We start from the raw sequence: 24,256 nt of genomic DNA, 5'->3' as shown, positions 1-24,256 counted from the left end.
AGAAACAATTTTACTTACCTGATCCTCTGCTCCTCCCGCAGACAACACTCCCCCATGTTCCAGAAGTGGACTTTTCCTTGGCATCAACATGTGAAATGCAGAGCTATGGACCCTGCTTTGGGTTTGATGACATCAGGATCTTAAACCAATAGAATGTGGGGTAGAAGAAGCGGAAGGGACCTGTCTAGCTCCAGGGAGGATCAGAGGATCAGATAGTAAATCTTTTTTTTTCAGATAATGTCAGAGGGCATCCAATCAATGGAGCCTAGGGGAGAAGAGCTACGAGGACAAGTCATGCAGTCTTGAATGAGTCAGCAGAAGTGGAGGATCAGTCAAGTAAAAGTGCTTTTTCCTTAGGCCTAAACAAGCAGTTAACCCTTGCAATGTGGGCACAGCCTCACTGGAAGTAAACATTTTTTATTTGCCTGGAGTTGGGTTTTAACCACTTCAATATTGGACACTTTACCCCTTCCTGCCCCAGGCCAATTTTCAGCTTTCAGTGCTGTCACACTTTGAATGTCAATTACTCAGTCATGCAACACTGTACCCATATGAAATTTTTATAATTTATTTTCACACAAATAGAGATTTCTTTTGGTGGCATTTGATCACCACTGGGATTTTTGTTTATTATTAAATAAATGAAAAAAAAAAAAATTCTAAAGAAAAAACGTGGTTATTCTTTTTTTCTGTTATCAAATTTGCAAATAAATAATCGTTCTTCATAAATTTAGGCCAAAATGTATTCTGCTATATTTCTATGGTAAAAAAAACCCACATCAGTGTATAATATTTAGTCTGCATTAAAGTTATAGAGTCTACAAACTATGGTATATATGAAAATCGATTAGTCCCGATGTATTTGGGACCTGAAAATGCCAGGACAGTACAAATACCCCCTTTTTTTGGAAAGTAGACAGTCCAAGGTATTTAGTAAAGGGTATAGCTAGATTTTTTAAGCTGTAATTTTTGGCACAATGTGTTTTTTTTTTTTTTACTTACAATCACCAACTGCGTCATCATATACCTGATGTGGTGGTGATCAGGGACACTGACTGGTGACAGAATGTAAAAAAATAATAACAATAATAATATATTTTTTTCTTTTTTATTACATTTTTTACAATTTTATTTTACCTACTGTGACCAGGGCACATAGTTACTATGTAACTATGTGACCAGGGCACAGTATGTAAAAAACTGTACTGTACTATCCTGGGGAAAATAATTTTTTATTTTACACACTGTTATAACAGTGATTATCACTTTTCTAAGCAACCATTTGCTGTGACCGAATCCATTCTTTCAGAGTGTATTATTGTAATTAGCTGTGATTAGCCACAGTTAGTCACATGGTGCAGATGGGCTGTGATTGGCCTTGCCTGTACCATGTGATCACTGAGACCAATCACTGCGAGCAACACAATAGCACACAATGAATGACCATGAATGGAAGCCATTCATTGTGCACAATTGCCATGTGATCTGCTGTGCTTGGTCACAATGATCACATGGTACCAGCAGTGACTTGGTACACTGACCTGGTGGACACAGTGGGTGACAGATCATGCTGCAGCATAGCTCATTGTTGAGAGGACATCATTTGACTCAGAATGGGAGAGCTTCCGCCTGGCTATCATATTGCAGTAGGAGAGATGGGAGCAGTTAAAGACCGCACTGCAAAGCATTGATGTTTGATTTGATTGTAGCACCCAGGCTTACCCATAGCTAAACAATCTTTTGAGCAGGAACATACTGATGTGGACCTGAGATTTATGATTTTGGAAGATACTCCCAGGAACAGGAAAGGTGGTGATTGGGCACCACAACCATACTGAGTAGTGCTGTCATCCTAGTAAAGGTAGTGCATTAGTAACACATACAACTCTGTTAGTCCTTTATAATACCTCCCTCTCTTCTCCATAGCAGGAAACAATGCTAAGCAATAACAGTCCAGAGGCAAAGAACATGGACCATTATCTGTTCACAGGTTTTATGTTACAGTTTCATAGTTTCCTTATACTTTTGAAGAAGAGGGAAGTTTGGCAGATAAAAAGCTTTCATCTTTGTAGTTGTGCAGTCTAAACAAAGATTATGATTGGTATATTTATTTATATACCTTTTTATTTGTATATTCAGACTCGTATATTTGTATTTCCTATATTTAACTTTGCTGTTAAATTGACATGAATGTGTTTTATTATATTTACAGATGGTTTGAAACATTGTGGCTCCAGTGGAGCACGTAATGCTTTGCTATTCATATTTGTATTTATGAATGGACTTGGATGTAGTTATGTTAATAACAGTCACTTGGTAACACTGCCTGTGAAGGGGCACATCTCGTTGATGTACAGAAAGTTCTGCTGCTGACATTTTTAAGATTAAAAAGTTTAAAAATTGCTGGAAAAAAACATGTCATTGGCAGCTTCTTTGTTTTTGTTTTTATATAGCACACAGAAGGGTCTGCTATGCATTTGGGGGGACCTTTATAGAGGTCTGAGTGTTGTTTAAAAAAAAAACAAAAAAAAAACGATGTATCCCTACTCATTCACAAAAAAAGTTTGTAATTTAAAAAATAAGACACCCAGATCTTTGACAAGTTTTTTTAAAAAAAATGGTAATTCCCCCCAAAAATGATTTCCTTGCAAATCCATTGTCAATCAAGATGTCCAACTTGCTGAAAAAAAAAGCTGACAACCCAGAGCACACGACCAATCTCAACAGTAGGCATAGGGATTGTGGTGACATCATTCACCAAATGTTGCAATGGCATTATTTGGTCAATTGCCAAATATGACCAGTGACCATATTTGGGAACTGATGTCATTGCTACTGCTGCTGCTTTTAAGCAAGGGCGACTGGGATTCCCATGATGTAGATGGTTTCTAGGGATGCCACATGTGCAAGCACCTGCTGTTTCCTTAGGAACCATTGACAGTGGGAAGCTGTAGAAGTGGTAGAAACACCGCTTCTGTATGTCATTTTTGGCTCCTGATGAACAGAGCTAAAGTTCAGGCAATCTTCTGAACGCTTAGTCAAATCGGAACCTAGGTAAAGACCAAACTGTTGGCTGAACCCTAAATGTACTAAGTTATGTTCTGGGTCCTGGAGTCAAAAAGGTTTGTAGCGCTTTGGGTGGAATAAAGCCATTATTCCTAGGTCCACATCTTTCCTGATAGCCAGGAAGATAAAAGTGCAAGAGCTCCTTATCTTTTTTTTTTTTTGTGAAAACCATCACGGGGGCACCTTGTTAGTCAAGAATTGATTTAAGTTTAGTTAGTGGCTCTGACAGTGTGTTTGTGACACAGGATTTCAGAAATCAAAACCACTTTACATGAGGTGTCCCCATCAGAGTCCTCCCTTACATCAGGTGTCACCATCAGAGTCCTCCCTTACATCAGGTGGTGTTCCCATGAGAGTCCCCCCTTTTATTAGTGTCCCTATCAAAGTTCCACTTTACATCAAGTGTCACCATCAGTTGTCACCTCACCGCCCCTCCCCTTTCCCCTCCTGTATTCACAAATGTTTCTGTCAGCTCCTCCCTCCTCCCTCCCTCCAATCTGTGGAAATAGGAGATCAGGTGTCTACTACTAATATTCTGAATACAGAGGTACCATAGGACAGTGCGTTGAGTCCAGCCCTACTCATATCTGTACTGCAATACAAATGTCATATACCATTGTGAAGTTTTCTTATGACACCATTTTAGTTGGACTCATGGGATAATGATGAGACAGAAAATTCAATATTTGGTTGAGTGACTCATAGAAAATGATTTAATACCTAATATTGCAAAAACAAAGGAAATTATTCTGTATTATAGGAGATGTAAAAACATTATTCATTCCCCATATATATATGCATTGAGGAGGTGGAAAGGGTGGACACTCACATTTTTGGGTGTGCATATTACAAGGGAATTATCATGGTCCCAATACTTGTTTTCTAGTGAAAAATGAGCAACAGAGATTGTTTTTCACTAGGAATTGTGATGTTCCAAACTGCCCAGGGTCAGTTCAAGCAGGGTTCAGCAAACATTGCGGAAGTTCAGATGTCAAACCCAAACCTCATTAAAATCAATGGGAGACAAATTTGTCAAATCAAAAATATACATTTTCTGGGCTATCAGGCAAGAGAGTGTCAAAATAAAATTAACATGGTGTGTAGGCACTGTCTTGCGGAACATGAACCAATGTCAAATTTTAAAACTGCCATGAGCAGTGATTTTTTTAAATGCTTAAAGTGAAACATTGACAGCTTCTTTCTTAAAAAATAAAAAAAAACACCACCACACAGACCCTTTCATGGATCTTCTTTGTATTTTAGGGAACCTTTGTAGGGGTTTCTATGCTGTTTCAGATGAGAGGTAATTTGCTGGCAATTTAAACTGTATCTTTTTTTAATTTGTAAATGGCACTTTTGCTGTAGTACATGCTATAGCAAAAATAAAAAAAAAACAATACATAGAGCACCCCTCCCCCTAAAAAAAACACATACCAGATCTTTTGAGTTGAGTGGTTTAACCATGCAAATATAAAAACAATGCAATGGGTCTACAGGTGGGCTCATTCGAATCTGGAAACCCCTTTAACAAAAAGAGGGCACCCAGAGACTGGCCCTCTACTTGAATGAGAATGGGGTACAAAGTACCCCTACTCATTCACAAAAAGAAGTTCTAACCTAGAAAAAAGACACCCAAATGTTGGCCATGTCCTTTAATAACCGCTTCCCGACTGTCCTATAGCAGAACTACTGCTACAGGGCGGCAGGGCTGCGGAAAATTATGTATTCATATGTAATTTTGTATTTCCAGGTAGGAGGTAATCTCAAAAAATGTCCCACGTTATAAATTCATTGTCAATGACATCATCCAGTAATGCAGATTTAGGTCAATCATGATGCTCAGTGACCACCAAAATGCTTAGAGAATAAAAAGAAGCCACAGCCAAAGCACATCCCACTCGTTTGCTAATCACCTGCCAAATGGTTCAGCTGTTATATACAAGGAGGCAAGGTCTCCCGGAGATACTATTGACTATATATGGACATTACTTCATTGTCCCCCTTAAAATCCATGCCAGATTCAAATGGCCTGGTATGAAAAAGGGGGTAGAAACCCAAGCTTTTTTTTATTAAGCTATTCCCATTCCTTTGCTTACATGGACAGCAGTTCCCAGGCATGTAAGTGAATGAGGCTGATGACATCACTAGTTGTTAAAGACTTGACATTGCCCACACCCACCATCATCCCTAAGAATTACTGGCAGCAGGAAGCTATCATGTGTAACAGCAGAAGCAATACATTGTCAATCAAGTCATCCAGCAATGCAGAATCCAGGTCAATCATGATGCCTAATGACGACAACGCCACAAAAGAAGAAAAGAAGTTGTGCAGTTTAAACAAAGATTATGATTAGTATATTTATTTATATACCTTTTTATTTGTATATTTAAACTCGTATATTTGTATTTCCTATATTTAACTTTGCTGTTAAATTGACATGAATGTGTTTTATTGTATTTACAGATGGTTTGAAACATTGTGGCTCCAGTGGAGCACGTAATGCTTTGCTATTCATATTTGTATTTATGAATGGACTTGGATGTAGTTATGTTAATAACAGTCACTTGGTAACACTGCCTGTGAAGGGGCACATCTCGTTGATGTACAGAAAGTTCTGCTGCTGACATTTTTAAGATTAAAAAGTTTAAAAATTGCTGGAAAAAAACATGTCATTGGCAGCTTCTTTGTTTTTGTTTTTATATAGCACACAGAAGGGTCTGCTATGCATTTGGGGGGACCTTTATAGAGGTCTGAGTGTTGTTTAAAAAAACCCAAAAAAAACGATGTATCCCTACTCATTCACAAAAAAAGTTTGTAACTTAAAAAATAAGACACCCAGATCTTTGACAAGTTTTTTAAAAAAATGGTAATTCCCCCCAAAAATGATTTCCTTGCAAATCCATTGTCAATCAAGATGTCCAACTTGCTGAAAAAAAAAGCTGACAACCCAGAGCACACGACCAATCTCAACAGTAGGCATAGGGATTGTGGTGACATCATTCACCAAATGTTGCAATGGCATTATTTGGTCAATTGCCAAATATGACCAGTGACCATATTTGGGAACTGATGTCATTGCTACTGCTGCTGTTTTTCAGCAAGGGCGACTGGGATTCGCATGATGTAGATGGTTTCTAGGGATGCCACATGTGCAAGCACCTGCTGTTTCCTTAGGAACCAGTGACAGTGGGAAGCTGTAGAAGTGGTAGAAATACCGCTTCTGTATGTCATTTTTGGCTCCTGATGAACAGAGCTAAAGTTCAGGCAATCTTCTGAACGCTTAGTCAAATCAGAACCTAGGTAAAGACCAAACTGTTGGCTGAACCCTAAATGTACTAAGTTATGTTCTGGGTCCTGGAGTCAAAAAGGTTTGTAGCGCTTTGGGTGGAATAAAGCCATTATTCCTAGGTCCACATCTTTCCTGATAGCCAGGAAGATAAAAGTGCAAGAGCTCCTTATCTTTTTTTTTTTTTGTGAAAACCATCACGGGGGCACCATGTTAGTCAAGAATTGATTTAAGTTTAGTTAGTGGCTCTGACAGTGTGTTTGTGACACAGGATTTCAGAAATCAAAACCACTTTACATGAGGTGTCCCCATCAGAGTCCTCCCTTACATCAGGTGTCACCATCAGAGTCCTCCCTTACATCAGGTGGTGTTCCCATGAGAGTCCCCCCATTTATTAGTGTCCCTATCAAAGTTCCACTTTACATCAAGTGTCATCATCAGTTGTCACCTCACTGCCCCTCCCCTTTCCCCTCCTGTATTCACAAATGTTTCTGTCAGCTCCTCCCTCCTCTCTCCTGTCATATGACATGTCACATGACAGGGAGAGAGGAAGAAGGACAGTCTGCCTTCACTCCTCAGCAGTGCCGTGCTGAGATGGAAGTTAGTTCTCATTCTCAGTGCCAGTGATAGCGCCCTGCAGGTTGGAGGGAGAAGAAAGCCTAATCGTCTCTCCAGTAAGTATCAGCTGCTGCTTTTTCTGACAGGAGTGAAACTGTAATCACTCCTGTCAGTAGGGAGAGGCACCAGCAGTGCACCCCCCTCCTTCCCTCCACACAGCACTCCCTCCCTTCTCTTGGCCCAGGGTCAAATCAAATTTGTGGAACACTGACATCAGAAAGGCAGCAGGACTAAATGGGGTGTCAGGCTCTATACTGAGGGCATGAGCAGAGAAGTTAGCAAATGTTTTCCTGACATATTTAATTTGTTGTTGCAACAAGGTATAGTACCTTCTTGTTTTAAATCTACTACCATTGTCCCAATATCAAAAAAATCAGCAGCAGCAGCAGCATGCCTAAATGATTGTCATTCAGTTGCTCTAACTTTATTACAAGGTCTTTTGATTGGCCTGTATCACATCTTAAGGCAACCATTCCTGTTGATCTGGATAAGTATCAGTTTGCCTATCAAGCAAACAGATTAACAAATAATGGAATTTCTATTGCTTTGCATACTGCTCTGATACACTCAGACATACGTGTTAGAATGTTATTAACTGATTTTAATTCAGTATTTCCTTTTTTGGATTTCCAAACAAATAGGCTACAATCTGTGGAAATAGGAGATCAGGTGTCTACTACTAATATTCTGAATACAGAGGTACCATAGGACAGTGCGTTGAGTCCAGCCCTACTCATATCTGTACTGCAATACAAATGTCATATACCATTGTGAAGTTTTCTGATGACACCATTTTAGTTGGACTCATGGGATAATGATGAGACAGAAAATTCAATATTTGGTTGAGTGACTCATAGAAAATGATTTAATACTTAATATTGCAAAACAAATGAAATTATTCTGTATTATAGGAGATGTAAAAACATTACTCATTCCCCATATATATATGCATTGAGGAGGTGGAAAGGGTGGACACTCACATTTTTGGGTGTGCATATTACAAGGGAGTTATCATGGTCCCAATACTTGTTTTCTAGTGAAAAATGAGCAACACAGATTGTTTTTCACTAGGAATTGTGATGTTCCAAACTGCCCGGGTCAGTTCAAGCAGGGTTCAGCAAACATTGGGGAAGTTCAGATGCCAAGGGGTTTCTATGCTGTTTCAGATGAGAGGTAATTTGCTGGCAATTTAAACTGTATCTTTTTTTAATTTGTAAATGGCACTTTTGCTGTAGTACATGCTATAGCAAAAATTAAAAAAAAAAAAAATACATAGAGCACCCCTCCCCCTAAAAAAACACATACCAGACCTTTTGAGTTGAGTGGTTTAACCATGCAAATATAAAAACAATGCAATGGGTCTACAGGTGGGCTCATTCGAATCTGGAAACCCCTTTAACAAAAAGAGGGCACCCAGAGACTGGCCCTCTACTTGAATGAGAATTGGGTACAAAGTACTCCTACTCATTCACAAAAAGAAGTTCTAACCTAGAAAAAAGACACCCAAATGTTGGCCATGTCCTTTATTAACCGCTTCCCGATTGTCCTATAGCAGAACTACTGCTACAGGGCGGCAGGGCTGCGGAAAATTATGTATTCATATGTAATTTTGTATTTCCAGGTAGGAGGTAATCTCAAAAAATGTCCCACGTTATAAATTCATTGTCAATGACGTCATCCAGTAATGCAGATCTAGGTCAATCATGATGCTCAGTGACCACCAAAATGCTTAGAGAATAAAAAGAAGCCACAGCCAAAGCACATCCCACTCGTTTGCTAATCACCTGCCAAATGGTTCAGCTGTTATATACAAGGAGGCAAGGTCTCCCGGAGATACTATTGACTATATATGGACATTACTTCATTGTCCCCCTTAAAATCCATGACAGACTCAAATGGCCTGGTTTGAAAAAGGAAGTAGAACCCCAAGCTTTTTTTTATTAAGCTATCCCCATTCCTTTGCTTACAGCAGTTCCCAGGCATGTAAGTGAATGAGTCTGATGACATCACTAGTTGTTAAAGACTTGACATTGCCCACACCCACCATCATCCCTAAGAATTACTGGCAGCAGGAAGCTATCATGTGTAACAGCAGAAGCAATACATTGTCAATCAAGTCATCCAGCAATGCAGAATCCAGGTCAATCATGATGCCTAATGACGACAACGCCACAAAAGAAGAAAAGAAGCTGCCTCCAAGACCTATCCTGCATGTCTGATTGTCACCTGCTGAATAAGAAGTCCATTGAATGACAACTGTTATATACAATGGGTAGGGGTCTCTCGGGTGATGTTGTTGGAAGTAATACTGCTATTATACATGATGTTTGGCTTCTGCCAAATGGATAAATTTACAGATGTTTAGACAGAATACTGAGCTCATCTCTACCTAAAAGACTGAAAAATGCCAGATTGCCTTTAATCTTCCTGTCATTTTTTATCATTGCACCATTAAGAGTATTCTTCTCCACTGTGCCATAGTGTAGTATGCCAGCTGCTGGGTGGAGGATAAGAAGTGTCTGTCTCATGTGGTGAAAACAGCACAGCGCATTATAGATACAAATCTTCCAAATGTGGATACTGCATATGCCTGCAAATTGCCAGCCAATTAGAAAAGTGGGCAAAGCGTCATGTACCTGACCATGGAACTTGAGCTGAAGAGGGTGGCCTCTTGAAAATTCCCTTCCAAGCACCCCAGATAGTGGAGCAAGATACTGCAAGGGCAGAGGAAGGGCTTGATCTTTGAAGCTCTGGGATCTGGTGAGTAGAAGTGTGGAGCCAGGTCACAAGCTAAGTTTACACCTGGGCAGATGAGGTACAGAATCACGCTCAGGTTCCAAGTCAGAGACTGGCAAGGGTCAGCAGTGTGGGTACAAAATCAGAAAGCAGAATATTAGTCAAAAAGTTGATAACACAAATCATGATCATGCGGCCTACAATCAGGCTGTACATGTGCACAAAAAGAATGTCGGTGACAAATCCATGGTGTTTATGGCACGTTATGGTATAAATGTGTCATCTTGCCAATTTGCACCCTTTGCATGGCACACACAGTATGTTCGTTACCTGTCCAGGATCTACTGTATATGGTATAGTAGGATATGATATAGATGTACCATGGGATCTACTATCAGGCTAAACACATGGCAAACATAATGTCGGTTACCTATCTAGGATATATATGGTGTGGTAGGTATGGTTAGGAATAATGGCACATGGCGCTCACACTGTCACCAGTCAAGAATATATATGTTATGATGTGGATGTATCATATAGCCTAATATCATGCTGTACATGTTCTACATTTTTCCAGGATGTATAGTACAGAAAGTATGGTAGATTATGGCATGGATGTATCATATAGTCTACTACCAAGCTATACACCCAAACTATTGGTGACCTGCAAGAATGCCTATGGTATGATTATGGTTATAGGTTATGGTTTCGGAATATCATATGCCCTTCTAAAAGGCATTACAATGAAGAAAACAGGCTGCCATTGCTCTTTTTAAGATGTGTATGGTATATGGTAGATAATGGAATAGGAGTATCACATGACCTATTATAAGGCATACATTGTGCACACAAGATTTTGATTTCTGAATATGGCATGGTAGGTAATAGTATAAATCTATCATTATGTCATACTATCAGGTTGTACATGGCACACACAGGATGTCTTTGATCTGTCCAAGATGTATATGGTATGGTAGGTTATGGTATGGATGTATCATAAGGCCTATTATAAGGCTTTACATTGAGCACACAGGTTTTTGGAAATTTGCTCAGGAAGCATATGGTATGGTAGGTTATAGTGTGGATGTATCATATGGCCTACTATTAAGTTGTACATGGCACACACAGGAAGTTAGTGTGCTTTCCAAGATTTATATTGTATGGTATGGATGTATCACATGGCTCAATATTAAGCTGACCCTTTCACTGTATATGCTATGTTTTACATTATGAGATCTATCCAGTAAGCATTTGGTATGGTAGGTTAAAGTATGGATCCATCATTGTCATACTATCAGGTTGTGCATGACACACACATGCCTGTTATTTGTTTAAGGTGTATATGTTATGGTAGGTAATGGCATAGATGTATCACATGGCCTATAACCAGTCTGTAAATGGCACACTAGGGATGTCTCCTTCTTCATATTGCTGTAGCCCAGCACCTGGCTACACAGTATTTAATTGACCTGTCCAGCAGGTAAATGGTATAGAGTGGTATGGATGCACCATATGGCCTACTATCAGGCTGTTCATGGCACATGTGTAAAATCTGTAAAAATCCACACATCCTAAAAATAAAATCCTAATATATTCTCAGCAATAGCAACCTGCAACTAAAACTCTATTACTTTTTTTTTTTGATAGAGAGAGGACCCATTTCTAAAAGCACTTGCTGCACATTAAGTGGAAAGGGGAACTTAGTCACTTCTTTCTGGTGGGAACTTCTTTTCAGTTACTCCCCCCCCCCCCCCCAGAGTGACGAATGTCCTCAATTTCTTTCCAGATAAGAGAGTTTATTCTCTAAGCCATAACTTTGACTAAGGTAGATTAAAATGATCCATATTACTGTATGTTCCTGTGACAAGCAAAAGCAACCACAGTGTGATTAGAGAACAAGCTGCATGATAGTCAGTGTAGGTTTACAGGAAGATATTCCCAGCATACACAGCACATGTGATATTTGCACTTTGACATTATTTCGTAGCATACCTGCACAGTTTTTATATGTATGTTCTATATACTAAATGATTGTTCAGTCCCTGTTTCCTCATTTAATTGCAGCTACCATTTATTAAGGTGTTTTTAAAGGTATTTTGTAATTAAAATAATAAACATGTGATGCTCACCTGCTGTGTGCAAATATGAGTGGCCCCAACATCGATCTTCTTCTCCATTTGCCACCTTAGCAAGCCGCTTGCAAGTATGCTCACTCTCACGCTATGTGTGTGTCTATAGAGCTGCGCTCCACAGACATACACAGTGTGGCTTGGTCCCGCCCCCACTTCCTTCCCACAGCATTTGATTGACAGCAGCGGGATCCAATGGCTCCTGCTGCTGCCTGAGTCCCTGTGTGAAGAGGAAGAGAGGGGAGGAGAGATGCAGCCATGCACAGCACTGGATCAACTGAAGACTCAGGTAAGTATTTAGGGAGGTGGGGGAGGACAGAAAGCTGTAGATTTTGTTTTACTGTAATGCAGGGAATGCGTTAAGGTAAAAAACCTTTTGGCTTTAGAACCACTTCAAACCACCATAATTTCACCTATACCCTTTCAAATTGTTGAGTTTATTAACTATATGTGCAATGCACAGGATATCATTGACCTGTCCAAGATGTATATGGTATGGTAGGTTATGGTATGGATGTATCACCTGCAGGGCTGCAAATAACGATTATTTTCATAATCAATTATTTTGCCAATTATTGTTTAAATTATTTGAATAATTGTATAGAAAATCTCAAAAAATATTTGGTGTTAAATTTAGTTAATATGTAAAGTTTAAAAAAACACAATTTATTCTTGAATATCTATATGCAGTGGAAAATAACCAGCTATATGTTTGGGGGAACAAACTGTAATCCACTCTGGAAACAACAGACAGAAGAGATGTATATACTAGTAGAGGTTGAATCGGGTACATATTATCAGACTCGTTTCAAGCTACCTGTGCCTGCTGTCACTTATGATGGCCATACACAAACACATTTTTTCTTAAAAAATTTTCATTTTAAGAATGTTTGTTCGATTTTCTAATAGTTGATGGGGTCAAATCGATGTTCGTTTTCTACCACAATGACGAACAAATTTTCAGACAGTGTATGCTGTTTACGTTTCGAAATTACATTAATTTTAAAATTGAATGTTAAAAGCAAATTACATTTTTGAATGACATTTATTCATTCATTGAATGTACAATGAATTTTCATACGAATATTGATACTTTTGGCCAGCATAAGACATTTAGTAACAACAACATGCTTTTTTATGGTGGAGTTAAAAAACAAAGCTTTATGAAGGGTGGAGGGGAGGTGTAAATCTCTTATATTAACTACTTGCCCTCTAGAGGATTTACCCCCTCCCTGACGAGGCCATTTTTTGCATTACGGCGCTGCGTTACTTTAACTGACAATTGCGCGGTCATGCAATGCTCCACTCGAATGTAATTTACATTATTTTTTTCTGACAAATAGAGCTTTCTTTCGGTGGTATTCTTTTCAGTGGTGCATTTTTTATTTTTTGCTCTATAAAAAAAAAAAGAGACCGACAATTTTGAGGAAAAAAAATGTATTTTTGACTTTTTGCTATTAAACATGTCCAGTAAAAAAATGTTAAAAATTGAATTTCTTCATACATTTTGGCCAAACTATATTCTGCTACATGTCTTTGCTACAAAAAATCCCAATACATGTAAATTAATTGGTTTATTTGAAAGTTATAGCGTTTACAAATGGTGGTATATATACTGGGATTTATTTATTTATTTGTTTTACTAGTAATGGCAGCGATCAGCGACTTATAGTGGGACTACGACAGGCATTGTGACACTGGAGGGAACTGACTTGGTGTCACTGACATCCCCAGTGACACCAATACAGTGATCAGTGCTAATAAGTGCTAATAAAAAGCACTGACACTGTACTAATGGCACTGGGCAGGAAGGGGTTAACATGGGGCGATCAAAGGGTTAACTGTGTGCTGTGTGCCATTTTACACTGTGCTTCACTGTAATCACACTGCCTTGCATGACTGTGCTATGCACAGCCATGCAAAACAGTGTGCAGGAGCTGAAAGGTGAGAGAACTGGATTGTTTATAAACAGTTCTCCTACCCATCAGAGATGCTCGGCAATTCACCGGGAGGCAGCGAGTAATCACTGACAGCCGAGGCCACGAATGGCAGTGTGGGTAGGAGGCAAACTGCAAAATCACGTATATATTCTGTATGTGATTTTGCACACCCATGCTGCCGTCTATCAGTACTTCTGCTATAGGGTGGATGGGAAGTGGTTAAAGTAGTATTAAAACCTGAGACTTGTTTTCATGGATATAAAAATTAAAAATATAATGCACAATAGTGTATACTTTTACTTTAAATGTAATTGTAATGCCTAATATTACCTCCAATCTAGCAGCCTACAGCTTCTCTGGGTTCAGATGCTGATCTTCCCATCACAGAGCCCTTAATCACTTGCCAACCGTCCACAATAATTTACATGGACGTCATTGAGGCTGCCTGGTTTAGGAGCCCACTGCCTTCGTGACTGCTGTGTCCATATGATCACTATGTCAACAAAGCTGATTCATAACAGCTCTGTTTCCTTTACCAGTGAGTTGTGATTGACCCACAGCTATCAAATGATACCTGGGCAAATCACAGCACCCTGTACCAGGTGATTAGCTGTAGCCAATCACTAGTAATAATATCTGTTTTGAATGAATCTCATTCATGCCAGTTCAAAGCATTGATGTTACAATGATTAGCATCGTAACAGCAATCAAAGTATAACTCTGATGAAAGTATGTAAAAAATGTAAAAAAAAAAATGTTGAAAACATTTTAAAAATGTAAAAAGAAATGTGTTTAATTTTTTTTTTTTTAAACAGCAAACTTTTAGAATCACTCACTTTTCCAGGCCAGGACTACATGTCCCATGATGCATTGCTCCTAACACATTCACAAGTTCCCAGGCACTTACTGACATATATGAATGATATACTGAGCTGTATGTGTGCTGCACTGTTTATGCTGACATGGATGAATGATGTACTGCACTGTGTATACTGACATGTGTGAATGGTGTACTGAGCTGCACATGTGCTGCACTGTGTATACTGACATGTATTAACGATGTACTAGTCTATATGTGTAGAAGAAAACACAACAAAAGGGCGCACTCTCCTCATTATAAAAAGGGATTTATTCAAAAATAAACAAATATATACTCACAAACCAAGGGTCATGTAAACAGACAAGGAACCAAAGGTAACAGTCCCAAACAACAGAGGTCCTACAACAGAGTATGCTAACGCGTTTCGGGAGTCTAACTCCTTTCCTCAGAGGTAATGCACAAAGAGAGTGCGCCCTTTTGTGTTTTCTTCTAGTAGTATCAAGGTTCCCTGATCTTTAGAGGGCTGCACCTCAGCGAGTGACAGAAACCGTGTTCCTGTGGTACATGAAGACCTGAGCGCTGCTTTTGCTTTTTCTTGATAATCTATATGTGTGCTACACTGTGTTTTCTGTAAACAAATAATGGATTCTCTATGCAGGCCAACTAATTGGCTGACCAACTGATCGATTATGAAAATAGTTTCAACTATTTTCATAATCCATTATAATCAAACAAGTAGAGTAGTTGTTTCAGCCCTACTATTGTACTACTATTAGGATACATTCTGTATACAATAGGCTGTACGTTATACTTCTGACTCCTGCACTGCATTTACTACATTGTACATCTTCCTGCAATGTGTATGTTATGTTGTATGTTTTACTGCTGACCGTTGCACTGTATTTGCTGTGTTGTACATTATATTAAAGTGGTTGTAAACATCTATATTTTTTAATGACAAACATGTCATACTTACCTGCTCTGTGCAGTGGTTTTGCACAGCGCAGTTCCAATCCTGCTCTTCTGGAGTTCCCTGTCTGTGCTCCTGGCTCCTCCCCCCCTTCCAGGTGCCCCAATAGAAAGTCGCTTGCTTTGGGGGCATTTGTGTTGGCTTAACCTTGAGCCAGGCTCTGTGTGTCCATTGACACACACAGCGCAGCTCAGCCCTGTCCTCTCCTCACAGGCTGTGATTGACAGCAGCAGGAGCCAATGGCTTCCATTGCTGCCTCTATGTCCTGTGAGGGGAGAGAGAGAGAGCTAAGAATGAGCTCAGGTCAGTGTTGGGGGGGGGGTTTGAACACAAAATGTTTTTTTTTTACCTTAATGCAGAGGATGCATTAAGGTTAAAAAAAGCCTATAGCCCTTTCAACCAGCCAAGCTGGGTGACAAGGTTCTAACTAATTTTATTATACAGGATTTCACCGCCTACATAATCCCTCAAACGATCTGCAGCCACCATTGGTTTTGCAGTACTCAGCAGAGTTGCTGGCATAGCTGCTGATCTGTCACATACAGTATGTTCCCACAGACTCCTCAGGAACTCCAATGGTATCCCATGAACCCGCATTCTCTGGGGCAGCTATGCACCTCCACATTCCTTGCACATTCTGTCTCCCCTTTGTTCCTGTAAGCCCAGCTTCCCAATGATGTACGATACCCCAGTAATTCTGTTTCTCTGTGAGTCAAGTCCCCCTGTGCTGCACGTGGCTTTTGCCTGCCTGTAAGTCCAGCATTCTACACAGTCTCTGAACCTGGTCAGCTGTAGTCTACACAGGAGTTCTCCCCGAACACCCCAACATCAAGCATGCAGGCTGCACAGCGGATCCATGGTCCCCAGCCATATATGAAATTTTACTAATGAACGATGCCTTTGTAGCAGAGGAAATTAAAACTATTTGTTTCTGCTGTAACCTGCTGACGTGCATCTCCTCTGAACCCTGACACTTGCACAGTGAGGGATTTCAGCCCCTCCCTTCTCCTCTCAGACTATAATAGAGAGAGACCCAATCAAAAGAGCCATTAAAGGAGCCAATGACAGTGACTTTCTCAAGCAGGTGGTGCAGCTGCAAAGCATTGTGGAATATGTAGTCCTGAACAGAAATGGCTTGATAGGCTGATATAGTAATGGAACTTCAGAAGCCAACATGCTTAGTGAGAGCAGAGTGAAGGACTCCATCTTGTTTTTCCTGAGGGGAGGCAGTCTGCATGTGGCAAGGTAACAGTCTGGACCTAGCAGAGGAGTGTTTGGGGTCAGTTCACAGCATGCTGAGTTATCTTCATCAGTCGGGGGAACATCCAAACTGAGAGATGTGGACCTACAATATAGAAGTGTTGATCGTGAGGTGACCAGAGGAGCCTGTCATTTCCAGGACGATCGTTTGGGTCTTAGTCACAGGATCTGGTGAGAGGGATTTTGCCCAATGGCAGATGACAGGAACGCTGCACACAGACAGAGACATTACACTTTGCCCATACTCACCAGGCACTGGGTTGTGTAAATGGCCCTGCTAAACAAACACATTATTTGCTTTGCTATACAAATACTGCCACGGGATTACAATTATACTTTACCATAGGAATTTAAGTGTACCAACGAAAGTGGCTAGCTGAAGATCCCAAGATTCATCCTGTTACCAAGAGACTGATGGCACGCGCATGCGTATTCAGGCCCCTATATTGCATGGTGTGTGAGGGAATAGCTGTACCTTGGAAAGTAGCTATTAAGCATCATTTGGGTACAGTGTCTGCCTATTGGGCTTGTGGTGTCGGGGGTTAGAAGGGAGAAGTCTGACACAATAGAGAGTCATTCTGCTCTCCTCCTGCTTGGACATCATAGAGCCGAATTTATGTAGAGGAGTTAAATCCACTTTGAGGTTGCCATTTAAGTGTTTGCCTCTGCCCTTCGGGGTTATTCACAGTTGGAATCCCCTGAAAGCAGCTTGAGTGTAAAAGTGAGCTAAATTGCTTTCGGTCACAGTATTTTCTGTTCTCTTGATTCACCTAACGTATACCTGTTGTCAATGTTTATTACTTCCCATAGAGGTCTTACAGTAAAGCTGATCTCTGTGTTTTATTATAAAGTGTGTGCTTTTCATTGGTCCTTGCGCTTACACTATTGCCAGGTGAGTCAGTTGGGACTGAGACAGTTCTTGGGGTTGAGAGGCAGAGTGGCGGAGTGAACAAACTTAAGCAGCCCCTTCGGGGGTATCGCTACACTTTCTTGGCCGTGTTTTTAATATGATAGATCTCTCTGTTTAAACAGTATTTTAAAATTAATTAATTACAATAGGTCTTTCCCCCTTTTTTTCCAACTCTCCTTACCTGTTTTGCTGGGTTCGCTTAACAAAATGTGCTCATCTGGCCAGTGGATCCAGCATTGGCCTGCAGCAATCCTCTAATTAAGTGTCAGAGCCTCAGTCCTGTGCTCCCATTTCAGTCGTCTTCAGCCTGTTTTTCTGCCCCTTCTGGGTGCAGGCAGCGCAATCCTGATGAAAAGTGAAGCTCTGTCCCCACAGCAGCTTGGTGAATGAGCTCCAAAGACTGAGATACATGATAAGGACATCTCAGGGGGAGCTGGAGCACAAAATGCCAGAATGGCAGTGGAGGGGCAGGGCCACAATAAAAAAAAAACAAAAAAACAAACACGAGAAATACCACCCCCCCAAAAAAAAGTTGTTATTATTATGGAGGTGTGTATGTGTGCAAGTCAAATGTTCCACCTAAACGTTATGCGTATGCTATATGTATGGTAAAATGTGATTGTACAATGCTATGGAATATTTCTGAGCTGTATGAATATGTAATAATGATATTTGGCCATACAGTGCTACTGACAGGGCTACTGTTAGAAACCACGGGGCCCCATGCAACCAACCTGACAGGGCCCCCACCCTCCAAAAAACCCAGTTTACTATGCTTCAGTTATGAATGAACACAGTGGGTTATCAGTATCATTCACTCATTGTGTTCATTCAGGAAGGAAAGAGCTAGTAAATGTAACGTATTCACTGAACCCTTTCCTCTCTCTCCATCCTGAAGGATCCAATTGTGTTCTTGCAGCTGTGGGTGGGAAGGAGAGGAGGGAAGCGGCAGCACTGTGGGGGCACACAGGGGGAGCTGGGCAGCAGGGGAAAACGTATGGTGCACAGGGATGGGGATGGGTGCGGTGGAGGGAAAATTACTGGAACCGATCTTCTGTATGGCTCTCTCTGCAGTAGCTGAAAGCCAGCTGGAGGGGAGGGGAGAAGAAGCCAGCTTTCAGCTGCTGCAGAGAGAACCAAACAGGGGATCAGTTCCAGTAATTTCGCTCCTGCTGTGCTGATCAACCTCTCTGTCCACATCTGATTCACCCAGTTGCTTGGGCCCCCTTGCTGTCCTGGGCCCCATACAGGAGGACTGGTGGTACCCCCTTATCCACAGCCCTGGCTACTGAATCTCACAGAACTATATAAATGTGTAATACTATTGTGTGATTTGGGACAATCAACTAGAGTTGCCACCTCATCCCTTTAAAACTGAACACATATTAATTACACAGGTTCTGGGGCTAATGTAATGCAGAGAAGGCATTGAGCTTAATTACCACCTTAATCAGCCACAGAACCTGTGTAATTGATATGTGTTCGGTTTTAAAGGGATGAGGTGGCAACCCTACAATCAGCCCCTATCAGTCCAAAGGACAGTTGTGGATGGTGCGTACCTGCCACCTAGGTTTTGGCATTTTTTTTTTTGATGGCATTGAAAGGTCTGTAGCAGTATAAAGGGAGTTAAGCACTGTACACACCTTGTTCCCCACCTGGGGTATATTTTGTCTTTCCCTGTGATAATCAGCTGTAAAAGGATAGATGTGGCCTGTGAGTGAACACGTCTGCATGGTTTTTCTGCACCACTGATGAATAAATGTAGGCAGGACACACTTGAACATATTGTGGCATTAGGATTACCACTCCCCAAGCTCTCCACTTGAAGCTGAACATCACAGATTGTACATTGGTATGGAAAATGTTGGGGCTATATACTGCAAATGGAGGGTAATAATGTGTAATTGTACAATGCAGCAGAAAGTTCCAGAGCTATATAGATGTATAGTAAACGATATGTTCTCCTTTTACAGCATAACATGTTACACCCGTATTCAGGGTGCAACATGTAACATGTTAATGCTGCAGCTGCTCTGTGGTCCCCTGAGTCCCCGCTGTGACAGCAGACCGAGGATCTTCTCCCCGTGCCTGCTGTTACATTTTAAAAGATTTTGTGAATGGGAGAAATATAAGTACTAACAGCCTGTGCGACTGTCAGCTTGTAGTTCTCAATGAACTACCACGCACAGTTGAGTGGTCTAGGTACAGAAGTTATTGATGGTTCCTGTCAGAATGTAACTGCCTGCCTGTACGAGGTACAAGCAGACCGCTTACACTGAAAGTCTGCAAGAGCCCTGCATTGCACCCTTGATTGTGGCTGCAATGCTTTACAGGCCCCCAATAATAAGGTGAACTTATCCTTTATTAATAGTGTGTGATTGTACAGTGCTACGGAATATGTCTGTGCTATGTAAATGTATATGTATAATGTGTGATTGTCAGAGCTGTAAAAATGTATAGTAATAGTGTATGATTGTGCAACACTGTGGAATATGTCAGAGCTGTACGAACGTATAGTAATGATGGTTTGTTATTTTGAAATACTGCATATTGTGTCAGTGCTAGATAACTGTACAATGAGATTGTAAAATGATATGGAATGTGTCAGAGCTATATGAGTGTATAGTAGGAGTATGTGACTGTACAGCACTACTGAATATGACTGTCAGGGATCTCCTCGATCCCTGCCGCGATGGTCCCGGCGCAGGCGCAGTGCACCGCCCTGTGCAGGGACACGGGCACTAGGTCCGGGCCGGCCGCGGCGTTCGAGTTCGCGCATGCGCAGTAGAAGCCGCGGCCGCCCGCTGGGCACCAATGGCAGCGCAGGGCGGGATATTTAAATGGCCCTGAGCTGTCATTCAGTGCCTTCTGGTCTTTCCTGCATCCTGTATCCTGTGAACCTGTACCCTGTAAGTTATTGACCCGGATTGTACCTGACCTTGCTGTTTTCTCCTATTCTGACCCTTGCTTTGCCTGACCTCTCTCCTGAATGCCCCCTATTGGATTTGACCTGCTGTTGCTGACCTGGCGTGTGACCCGACCATTCTATGCCCGCTGCCTTGTACCTTGCCGCCCTCTCTGTTACCGACCCGGCCCGTCTGACCTTGCTCATCCATCCATCCATCCCGTGCAGTGGGGTCTTCTGACCTCCTCACATCAGACTCTTCCCCGTGGGAGCCCCTTGCGCATACTACTACCACTGACGGACGCACCCAGTAGTCACGACCTGGTCTCAGGGAGCTCCAAGTCCATCCCCACCATCAGGGGCCCTGGTGAACAAGCACCCTGGGACTTAGACTCCGTGCGCTGGGGACGCCTATTCAGTGGAGTGCTAGTAGTACCGCCGGGCGGTCCCTTACAGTACCAGAAGGCCATGACTGAGTCTAGAGGAGGTCCCTCGCCGCTGGAGGAGATCTGCAGGCACCTGTCCAATTTGACACAGACCGTATCGGCCCTGCAGGATAGATGTCAGCGGATTGAAACTCAATTCCAGACCTGCACTATATCCGCTCCTGCCCCACAGGCCGCGGTCCCCACATCTCCAGCTGTAGCAGCCCCTGTGCTGGTGTCTGGGGCATCCGCACCACTCCCGGCGGCCGACCCCCGAGTACCCTTACCGGAACGTTTCCACGGGGACCGCACACGTTTCAGATCATTCCGCGAGTCCTGCCTCCTCTATTTTGAGCTACAACCCCGAACCTTCGTGACTGAATCCGTGAAGGTGGGGTTTGTCATCTCCCTCCTGCAGGGTGAACCCCAAGACTGGGCCCATCGATTACGGGGAAAAAACGACCCTCACCTCAGTTCGGTTGACAGCTTTTTTGATGTTATGGCCATCCTTTATGATGACCCGCAGCGGGCAGCTTCTGCTGAAGCTACTCTGTACACGCTCCGGCAAGGCCGCCGAGCGGCGGAGGAGTACGCAGCTGAATTTAGGCGGTGGATGGGGGATACTCGCTGGAACGAGTTCGCACTCCTGCATCAGTTCCGTATTGGCCTATCAGATGGCCTGAAAGACGAGCTCGCCCGGGTGGAGGTACCTGAGACTTTAGAGGACTTAATAGCACTGACCATTAAAATTGACCGTAGACTGCGGGAACGCAGGTTTGAGAGGTCCGGCCAGGGTCATGGAAATCCCTGGGGATCATTTCAGGGTCCCAGTCAAACACCTAGGCCAATCATCCAAAACCGGCCACCTGGAGACAACCCCGAACCCATGCAGCTCGGCCTGGCACGGCCTAAACTGTCCCCAGAGGAACATCTGCGCAGACGATCCCAGAACCTGTGCCTCTATTGTGGCGAAGCTGGTCATATGGCGCGTTCCTGCCCGCAGAAACTGAGTAAGTGCACCTCTTCTTCCTTATCCATTGGCAATGTTGGTCCATCCCAATACTTAGTGGTACCCCTTTCCTTTCAGCTTCCAGAAAGGACCGTGGAAGTATCGGCCATAATTGACTCTGGGGCATGCAGCTGCTTCGTGGATATTAATTTTGCTCACCAGCAGGGTATTCCCCTTCAATTGAAACAGAAGGGGTTCAATATTTATTTGGCCGACGGTTCCCGAATAAAATCGGGGGTAGTGAACCAGGAAACCCCCTCCATCACCACTGTCATTGCCGGCCAGCACCAGGAATTCCTCCGCCTGGATGCTATAGCTTCACCCCTCTTCCCAGTCATTCTGGGGCTCCCATGGTTACGGGCCCATAACCCCCAGATTGACTGGGAGACCGGAGTAATCACGTTCCCTTCCCCATACTGTCGGATAGACTGCCGCACTTCGGGCCCGGGGGCCCCCCAAATCCTCCTGTGCTCTGAGGGGGAAGCTGAATTAAAACAAGTAATCCCTGCGGTCTACCATGGGTTTCTAGATGTGTTCAGCAAACGGGGAGCTGATACTCTACCCCCCCACTGCCCTTATGACTGCCCCATTGACCTGTTACCCGGCTCAGAAATTCCTTTTGGGCGAATCTTCCCCCTTTCAGAGCCCGAATTGGGGGCCCTAAAGGAATATATCGAGGACAGCCTCCAGAAGGGGTTCATCCGCCACTCCACCTCACCGGCAGGGGCGGGAATCTTCTTTGTTGAAAAGAAGGACAAAACCTTAAGGCCATGTATCGATTACAGGGAATTGAACAGGGTCACGATAAAAAAACGTTACCCACTACCGTTAGTACCTGAGCTGTTTCAAAGTTTAAAGTCAGCAGTGGTTTTTACCAAGCTGGATCTGAGGGGGGCGTACAACTTGATTCGCATAAGGGAGGGGGACGAGTGGAAGACGGCCTTCCGCACCCGCTTCGGTCATTTTGAATATCTGGTCATGCCGTTCGGGTTGTGCAATGCTCCGGCCACTTTTCAACACTTTGTAAATGATATTTTTAGGGACTTTCTGGATGTCTTTGTGATCGTTTATTTAGACGACATTCTGATTTTCTCCCCGTCTTTGGGGGAACACAGAATACATGTAGCAAAAGTATTGGGGCGGTTGCGGCAGCATGGGTTGTACGCCAAGGCAGAAAAATGTTGTTTTGAACAATCCAGCATTGCCTTCTTGGGCCTGATTATCTCCACCGCGGGGGTCGCGATGGATCCCCAGAAGGTCGCTGCAATACTGGATTGGCCTGAACCCACAGACAGGAAAGGCGTCCAACGATTCATCGGCTTTGCAAATTTTTACCGGAAGTTCATCAAGAACTTCTCGGGTCTGGTCTCCCCCATTACTCAGCTAACCAAGCTGGGAACCCGATTCAGATGGACACCAGAAGCGCAGGGAGCTTTCGAAGTCTTAAAGAAGCTGTTCACTTCGGCACCCATTTTGGGTCACCCAGACGCCGCTCTGCCCTATATCTTGGAGGTAGATGCATCGGAGAATGCGGTAGGCTCCATCCTCTCCCAACGAAAAGGCACCAAAGAACTGCTCCACCCTGTAGCGTTCTTCTCACGGAAGCTGACCCCAGCGGAGAGGAACTATGATATCGGTGATCGAGAGCTACTAGCGATCAAAACGGCGTTAGAGGAATGGAGGTACCTGCTGGAAGGTGCGGTGCACCCCATCTTAATATTTACTGACCACAAGAACTTAGAGTATCTGAGAACCGCCAAGCGTCTACGCCCGCGACAGGCGAGATGGGCACTATTCTTTTCGAGATTCAACTTCCACATTACGTACCGGCCGGGATCAAAGAACACTAAGCCGGATGCGTTATCACGGATGTACGAAGACGCCAAGGAGACCCCAGTACCTGACACCATCCTGTCCTCGGGTAACTTCTTGGTCCTTCAGTCGGACCTTCGTTCCAGGCTAATGGAGGCATCCACAAACTTCTCTACCCCAGGCGGAGGGCCGCTCCGGAACAAGGGGGGACTCCTATGGAGGGAAGACCGAATTGTGGTGCCGGAAGAAGCCCGAACCTTGGTCTTGGGGCATTGCCACGACCACCCAATGGCGGGGCACTTTGGCCCAGAAAAGACCCTGGAACTTCTCCGACGCTCATTCTGGTGGCCAGACATGGCTAAGGATTGT

The sequence above is a fragment of the Staurois parvus genome, unplaced genomic scaffold (assembly GCF_062004578.1).
Source record: "Staurois parvus isolate SC_StPar_1 unplaced genomic scaffold, SC_StPar_1.0 ptg000682l, whole genome shotgun sequence".
Classification (NCBI taxonomy): Eukaryota; Metazoa; Chordata; class Amphibia; order Anura; family Ranidae; genus Staurois; species Staurois parvus.
Note: the sequence above shows the minus strand (reverse complement) of the source record.